The 9,361-nt window shown below is 34.5% G+C and overlaps 1 long non-coding RNA gene across 1 annotated transcript; it reads right to left on the bottom strand.

Annotated features, from left to right (window-relative positions):
• Nucleotides 1-1,932: 1,932 nt before the first annotated feature.
• Nucleotides 1,933-7,796, bottom strand: LOC110461922. Its single transcript, XR_002464207.1, has 2 exons — nucleotides 7,593-7,796; nucleotides 1,933-3,023 (listed from the first exon to the last, which is right to left on the bottom strand). It is a non-coding gene; the product is annotated as an uncharacterized LOC110461922 (long non-coding RNA).
• Nucleotides 7,797-9,361: the final 1,565 nt, after the last annotated feature.

A 9,361-nucleotide genomic window follows, 5' to 3' on the forward strand; every position in this document is an offset into this window, starting at 1 on the left:
TGGATAAGTACGGTTCAGATACCAATACAGGCTTGATGAACAGGGTAAAGAGAGAGCAGCGCGCACTTTCTAGTCACTATGGAGGAGAGCCGATTTAAATTCCTCCACTTTATTTAGCGACACAATATTTTCTTCCAGGTGGTTCCAGTCAATCACTGTTCTTATGAAAAATGAATTTCGGAAACGGTCTGTTTTGGCACTTTGGACTTCAAAGCTTTTAGTATTGTTTTTGATTGTAGATTGTAATACGTTGCTTGGTGTAATAAAGTCTTGGTGATGTTTTTGTATGCTTCGTGATTCGTCTTCCTCTTCTTGCAGGTTTCAGGTAAGTATTTGGGTCGATAGCCGCAACCCAGCCGTTTGCGATCTTTATCATATCCACAAAGTCAGAAATGAAACGATTGGAAACGAAACCACAAGGACAACTAATGTGGAAAAAATTACATAATGAAATTGAATATTATATTTCCGAGTGAGAATATGATGGCGACCATTTAATTTGCCAGCAGACTTCATCAACCTGCATCGCTCCAAGCCTTGTGTTATAAGTTTGCTCGTCACCAGTTGGTATCAGTTATGTTAGTTTATATTTTCATTGCAAGCTGTTGAACACCGTTTCACCTGCGTCATGTAAACATCTTAGATAGGGAAGCAACAAATCATACGAAAAATATTTTGCAAACAGTAATTTGGCCCTGTTTATTTTTAATAATTTATGATAACTCTGTAAGGTAACTAAAAATGAAAGCTCTGTCGTGAAGTTGTCCTGATTCGTCCGTTAATGCCAACAGCTGTTAATAGGACGTAGGAAGCACAAGCAATCCATAACAATCCTGACTTGATAGATAATTTTTATTTTTATTTTTTATAGGAAACACATATCAAAGTTACATTGATGACCCAAAAAGTACGTTCTGAGTAATGGTACAGTTCATAATATACACGTTTTCATTTGTTTTAATTTGAAATTAGCTGTACCAATTTAAATATTGAAATGAATTAATTAAGCCGTTTTACGTCCTGCCTCTTCTGTTTCAACAGTAGTTGACACCAATTTTGATTTCAAACTTTTTGGCCCCTAACATCAGGACAATACAACTGTATAATGCAGTGTAAATCGTGTCGGTATTCCGTATCTATTACCAGATTTGTTTGATCTAACGTAAAAAAAAAGCAAACGTAGCTATAGCTAGTTATATCTATTTGAACAGGTTAACAGTTTTCAGGTAGGGTAGAATTGTATAATCTATCGTTTCGAAGAGAGATTTGAGATTTGTTATATAACTATAAACAACATTTCTCGTGTTGACTGAAGTTCAATGCAATCTAATAACACATGTTTTACTGTAAAGTTTTCGTGGCATGTTGTTAAAAACCGAAACTAGCAAATCGAACATACAGGTATGTTTTGCCTCTCGGAGAAGACTCGGGTCTCTCCGTCAATCCTGTTAGGGCAATCGAGGAACCAATCATGGTGTGACATTGAATTTAAATTGGGACGGGGATTTCAAATTGATTTTCTTGTCTGACAAGCCCCTGTTCCCGCCAAAATAGGACATGTTTGAATGGAGCTATGTTACCACATGCATCTCAAATAATAAAAGAGATGCAGTTCAAACCTTTACTGCATATCTTTCCAACGACGACGACAGCATACGTTTCCTGTTGACAGACGTAACGGCTTTATCAAATGAAGCATGGTCACCTTGATTAATACATCATTAAAGTTATATTTTATGTTTAGCACATGAGACTTACTATTATGCTAACATGTTTGATACTTATTGATCATGCAACGGGATGCAGCAGGCCTATTCTTTCCCCGAACCTGCACGGGTTTAAATTATCTGAACATGACATCATTAAAAAAAACAATGTACCAGTTTGAAAGATATAATACGTTTGTCTTACACAAAAACAAACAAAAAACCATTTGACAGTTGAGTTTTGATGATGACATTTATTCGGAAACAGCACTAAGCAGACATATACAATAAGGAATAACAAATCGAAATATAAAGATCAAGAAAAAATAGATATATTGCTGATAAGAAGTTGTACAATTTAATTCTATATTTGTTATATATGTAGTTATTAAACGCGTGGTAAATTCATTCTTAAAAAGGTCTGTTTACACACACATACATATAAAGTGTTTGTGTTATGTTATATTAACATATGATTATTCACATTCAACTGTTCTTTACATTTTTTTCTTCATTTTTAACTTCAAATGGATTTATGTACGGTATTTCGTTTGGCAAACGTTATTTCCTACAATATTTAATTATTTGATTTGTCGATAGGCCGTAACACAATACAAAACAAACAAATTTGTAAAATGAACAGATTTATAGAAAATGTAATCCCTTCAATTATTACCAAATATTGAATACATAATCAATGATTTTCAAAAGAATATGAACACTAAAAGGAATTTCAAAACTGTAGGAAAATATTAATTTTGACGGGCGTTACAATATATGTACATAATCATTTGCACCTAACCAGAATAAAATATAAGATACAAGTGATCTAGATTGCAACACGCATAAGCAGAAAGTAAAGACAGAGTTATATATAAGTGTTATCTACTGAAGCTATTGTAGACTGCCGGTTTTCTAACTAGAGTAATTTAAAACCCGAGAAGGTTGTAAATCGAGCACGCAAATAACAAGAGCTTGTTACAAACGATGACGTAACTGCAACATGTACAACTTCTGCTTTTTTAATCTCTATAACAGCAGAGTTGCCCAACGAAGAATATCCATATCTGTCGTAGTCATAAGCACTCGTGACGTTCTTGTTTCCATGCAAGAGAATGAGGGTACAATGCTTTGAAGAACCATATGTGGTGGCGTGGAAATGAAAGACGTACACCCCGTCAACTGCAGACGTAAACACACCAGTATGTTTGTTGTAAGCTCCTCCGACATTCGAGATGGATTTGATAAACTTCAAGCTGCCACCGGTGTGTACCTCGTTCTTGTCAGACAGGTATGCACTAAATGCATAACGTGTAGCTGCAATGTAAAATATATTACAAATACCTATACTTTCATCATTTCAACACATTTGATTGATACATAAAAACGGACCGGACTAAAAGTGCGGTCTACACGTATTCTTCTTTCCTAATAACGGTTGGATATTTTTTCGATTCTGAGAATAGCACAAAGAAGATTGGCGATAGATTGGATCCGACACGTTCAGGCTAAATAAAGTGTGAAAGGTTATAAAGCTTGTTTCATCAAGAGCTAACCAACAGTAAAAACAAAATTGACGTTTTCATCCTGGCTTGAATATTAGCTTCGCACTCGAGAAAAAAATAACACGATATTCACCAATCTCGTGAAACATAATCGAAATAAAAAAAAAAAAAAAATATTTTCTATGAAATAAAAAATAGTGGAATTTATCGTGAAATGAATGACGTACTTAACTTTGGCTTAAATGGGGAAGTGAACTAACATCTGCTGAATTTTCATTAATTTATTTGTTGATTATATGATACAAGTATTAATAGTGTCCAGTGTTAACATCAAAACTCTCAAAGGTGAACTTAAGTATCGGACAAGGTACCGTTTAAATTGGGTATAGATACATGTATGTTGGCTTTCTCTTCCTGAGACTATCTTAGTTCGATTTAAAAATAATTAATAGTATAACCATGTTGGGATGAACTAATCTTTGTTTTTTTTATCCCGTTGCTGTGGTCAGCCGGGTGCTACGGTTTTTGTGGATGTTGTAAACTTGGATATAACGACTCGTAGATAATTACACCGTATTATGGGTTCGCTTCAATAATTAGGATTACAGTTGCTATATGTTAAAAGCTATTTAATATGACAGTTTTAATTACAAATCATACCTGATGCTTTAAACATGTTTTTCATTGTATATATTATAAATTTTCTTACAGCGATCGTAACATTAAAGCGTTAAATATAAGAGTACTACCTGCATATCAAATTATTTAATCAGAAGCATGATCTTTGTTATCTTAGAAATTGCCAGTTTGTTTCCTCCTCAGTTCTCTTTCTATCCTGGCAATTTTCTCGTTTGTCCTGTTAAGTTTGTCTTCCAAACGGAACAAAAGACATTCGTATTCCTATTCTGGGTCGACAGGAACTTCCTCCAGTGCAGTTTGCAGCTTCTTGCCTTTAGCCGGTGATACGGCAGACAGACCTGTAGATACCAACATCATGACGCCTAGGACTAAAGCAAAGATTGCCATGATTGTCTTAGACTTGGAAAACGAATAGCGATATGTAAGTTATGGTAGACCTATAGAGGTGTCGCTCTCAGTAGATGTTATCGTCAAACAAAATTTCGCACACTTTTATAGCCTTACACATATATCGATGTATGTCCCATGATATCATGCTGTTACCACAGTCAATATTGGATTATTAGGTAACGCAACATCCCGGTACGTGTATTGAAGTGCAAAATTCAAAGGCGTTGGTCTTAGCAATTGTTGTTTAGCATCTAAACAATACTACTGGGTATCTCCTATCACTACCATGTTCGATGATTGCTCTCAAATTCATGCTTAAATTTGACGTCTTTGTGTGATATTACTGAAAAATAACACTCTGTCAAGTAGAAGATTTATTGTTAAGTGATAATGAACATAAAGGAGGTAATTTTATCCTTTCATGGTGTAACACCAGTTTATGGAATTGATACATATTTCCTGATGAAACAATAGATTATTTTATTAATACGTGTACGGCTTGGTTTTCAATCGAATTTCATAAAAAATAAAGCTGTTGTTTGTCGAAACGGTCAAGTTTGTTTTGGAAATTAATTTTACTACTGTAATCAAATATGCAACGATAATACAACAGGTGTGGTGTTTAAGAAAATGCAGAGAAACAGGTTTGTCCTTATGTCGTCATATTCAACATTTAACATATTGCGTACTTCTTATTACATGTTATACATATATTTATCACTAACAGAACACTAGTTCCGTCCCATTACCGTGAACGCTCAACTCAAATGGTCAAATGATTGAGAACTTTGGTATGGTAATAGTACTGTTGTAAGTTTAAATTGTCAAGAGTTTTAGGATTTTCTACAGGTTAATTCCCATGACCACGATTGGATCGTAGACGATTCTCGGGAAAAAACTCCTACATACAATGGAAATAAATTTTCGCACCCTAATATAGGTCAAGTACCCTCGCAATGACAAATTGCCGATGTCTGACAAAGCAAATGATCCATTTGCTGGTGGCAATGAGCGAGCTGTCGTGATAAGATACGAATCCATATGCGTTAACTCGAAATGGCTAATACAGATATGGGCTTTATCACGTGAAAAACAACACCATTTATGAACCCAACGAATATTTGGCACGATGTGAGTGATACCACTTTTCCACCTGTCGGCCATATTCCACCCACTCAGTGTCAATAGTAAGCAGGCACTACTGAAGACCAAGGGAACTTATATATCCATTTTAAGAAATATCTAGCAGTACTTTCTGAAAATAGTGGAAAAAAACATAACTGTCAAAATAAAAAGCCGCCTCATGGCCAGTTTGTTTTCCCCGTCAGTCTCAGAATAAAACATGTCCAACTACAGACCAAGGAACACTTACATTTTAATTCAAGAGAGACCCCTCTAGTTCTTTCTGCGAAATACAGATAACCAAACTTACATGTATCTGTCAAAATCCAAAAGGGTCACCTGTCGGCTATTCTTTTCAGACTAGAGTTCAAACACTGAATTCTCGAGTTCTTACAAGTGATCCCATGGGGGCTCTTGGAGCACTTCTTAGGAAATAGTGATGGCAAACCGGTACTGTCGACATCCAAGATGGTCCTCATCAACAGGTTTGTTTTGTGTACTGACGTGTGTTTTTACTTTTCAAATGAATTAACACGCCTAAATTACATGTTTGTAAATAAAGTACTTGTAAAAGATAATCCCAATGATTCATGCCTCATCTAATTTAGAGTTTCATATGCTTTCGACATCTAACATTGAAATCAATATCATCAAATATTATTAAGCGAATTATATAACTGTAGATATAAAATGAAAAAAAAAAAAACTTAAGGAAACGAAACATCGAACTTCTTTCGAAATTAGACCATTTCAGAAAGGGACTAAGCAAGGAGAGATAATATGGAGTTTACTGAGTACCATTACCTACTAGCAAGCAGAAATAATATGGAGTTTACTGAGTACCATTACCTACTAGCAAGCAGAGATAATATGGAGTTACTGAGTATGAGTACCATTACCTACTAGCACGCAGAGATAATATGGAGTTTACTGAGTACCATTACCTACTAGCAAGCAGAGATAATATGGAGTTTACTGAGTACCATTACCTACTAGCAAGCAGAGATAATATGGAGTTACTGAGTATGAGTACCATTACCTTCTAGCAGGCAGAGATAATATGGAGTTTACTGAGTACCATTACCTTCTAGCAAGCAGAGATAATATGGAGTTACTGAGTATGTGTACCATTACCTACTAGCACGCAGAGATAATATGGAGTTTACTGAGTACCATTACCTACTAGCAAGCAGAGATAATATGGAGTTTACTGAGAACCATTTCCTACTAGCAAGCAGAGATAATATGGAGTTACTGAGTATGAGTACCATTACCTACTAGCACGCAGAGATAATATGGAGTTTACTGAGTACCATTACCTACTTTACTGATGTCAAAGGTTATACATATTTATCAAACTTGACATTGAAAATAACAAAAAAGCAATGCAATATGAAATATTGTTTTACATGAATTTTTATGAATAATCTATAGTACATGTATATGTACGTATCCTGTTTCAAAAGACATTACAAATACTGCCTAAAAGACTGCTTAAAGAGTTTTTCAAAGACTACGATTTTCAGATACGGTGCTGTGTGTGGTCCAGTGCATATGACAGAGTTTGAACGCATTCTGTGATACTTTTATACTGATACTAAACATTTAACTCTATAACGATGTTATGTTGCAATATTGATGTGATATTTGTAATTATGATTTATTAACCATTTATATGGTTTATTAACAATGTTTTGTTGGAATTCAGATCTGCATTCCTGTAACTACAGTACGTTGTTACCCATCATGAATGAGACAATACATATATTTATAGTATTTTTTCTTATTCACAGTACATGAAGTTACCTACATAAGCTTTCCATTTTTTTCCAAAATGAACATTCAGAAAAAGACTCACTTTCATGTACTAATAATATAATGATAGATTTGTATGTTTAATGTAGACGTAATTATATTATGACTATAAAGGAACTTTAATGGTGATTATGTCTTTAAGACAAAGTATTATACACTTTGAACCACCAATGTATTTATACATGTACCATGGATCCAAGTCGATGCATGTGGTAATAATTTAATCGGTCATCACGCTCTATAGTTATTATGCTATTTTAATAAACGGATACTGCTTAAATCATTTTAGGTATATGAATATGTAACATCTAATATTTTATTGATTTATTGATTTATTGAGCAGACGGGAGGGTAGAACATCGTAGTATATATAAACTGATAAAAAGGCCAGACATAATATGATAAGGAAAATTACCTTGTGAACTGTTGTTAACTCCAGTGCACATTGATGCGAACTCCAGTTCACCTCAGTGTTAAATCCAGTGCACAAGCTAGTTCACTTTTCTTGTTAACTCTAGTTCACTAGGCTACCAAGTTAAGTTTGCTACCAACTGTAGAAAAAAGACAACTTGAGAAAGGAAGCCGTTCCTCATGTTGTCGTATGGTCTGACATCCAGGAAGTATATGAACGGTGTATACATTGTGCATACATATGTGTGTTTTTGTGTTTGTATGTTTACATCCTGGTTATGTTTATATTTACCTGTGCTTCCAACTCAAATCAAAAAGCTTTTTAGCTTCTAAAGGTCATTGTTTTCACTTCGCTTAAGGTCATATAGTTACATTAATTTCAACAAATTATAAGCAATAAGCGACATAATTGCCTTGACCTTATGTCACCTTATTCAAAAAGAAAAGTATTTATCGATGTAAATAACTATCCCTTCTGTATTAAATTCACCCCTTTAATTGCGTAGCTGACAGACTTTTCCGCATAACATTAATAGGTATTTTCCTTTCATTCGGTACGCTTAATGGCCTCACCTAGTATAAGGTAGCATTAATCAACACGACTAGATAACACCCTGTCAATGCCTGTTACTTGGTTTGGCTGAGCTGATTTCTATTGGCAAATTGACGATCACATTTAGAAAGGTTCTTTATTTCTAAGATTTTTTTCATTGTACATGTAGGGATTCATGAATAAAACATGAATATTTCTAAAATAAATGTATAATCTGTACAGACATTTGACCAATTAGGAAGACACACTCATTAGAACGTGTGTAGTGCGGAACCAGACCATTTTGAATAACTTGGTGTGTTTGTTAATTGCTTATTTAGAGCACATTGTAGTTGATATTTGTGTAGTATAGTATTTACTCTTTCATTTGTGTGTAAGTTTAAAGTTATACATTAGTAAGTCTAGATATAAGAGTTTGGTCTATTCGGTAGATTGAATGCAAAACGACACCTTGTGAATGTGAATATATAAAGGGTTTGTTTATTAACACAATTAAATCTGATATATTGACCTACTAAATATACTTGTGTATGTACTTAGTACAGCGAAAGCGGTCCGTCCCGTCACACAGTTTTATCAAATAACCTTGTTAGTACGGACAAATTGGTTCCACCTTATAAGATAGTTTTTGTTTACATTTACAACTAATCATGCTGAGTGTTCATATCCTAGGTGGAGTGTGCACAGAAATATAGTAGTTCTGAACAATCGTTTATATTTTTCCAGTTGGTTGTTAAGGTTGTAACAGCTGAGATCATTTAATTAAATGCCTCCATGCATGTTGAAGGATAAAGGGTATGTTGTTCTATTTGGCTGCTTTGGTCACATTATACTGACAACGCGGAACCAGTTTTTGCTTTTACCCTAAACATTTAGCAGGAAAATAATAAATATCAGTTAAAGGGAATTGGTTTGTCATGGGCTGGGGACAAAACCCATTTCCTTCCTCGCCTTCGCGAACGTTAAATATTAGTTAGAAGTAAGAACAAAATTATAGATCCAAAATACTGCAGCAGATTTTTTTTGCTCACTATTGTGTTCCCAATTAGGGGGCACAAAAGAAGATCCACATTTCTGCATGGGGTTACTACTTTAGTCACCTATTACGATACATGCAGTGAGTAACACAGCAGGAGTATTCTTTTCTTGATCCCCTGTTTCCGAAAAGATGGTTTGTTGATGTCTGAGAATGACAGCATTTTATCGAGATTTTGAACTTT

The sequence above is a fragment of the Mizuhopecten yessoensis genome, unplaced genomic scaffold (assembly GCF_002113885.1).
Source record: "Mizuhopecten yessoensis strain PY_sf001 unplaced genomic scaffold, ASM211388v2 scaffold10707, whole genome shotgun sequence".
Lineage (NCBI taxonomy): Eukaryota > Metazoa > Mollusca > Bivalvia > Pectinida > Pectinidae > Mizuhopecten > Mizuhopecten yessoensis.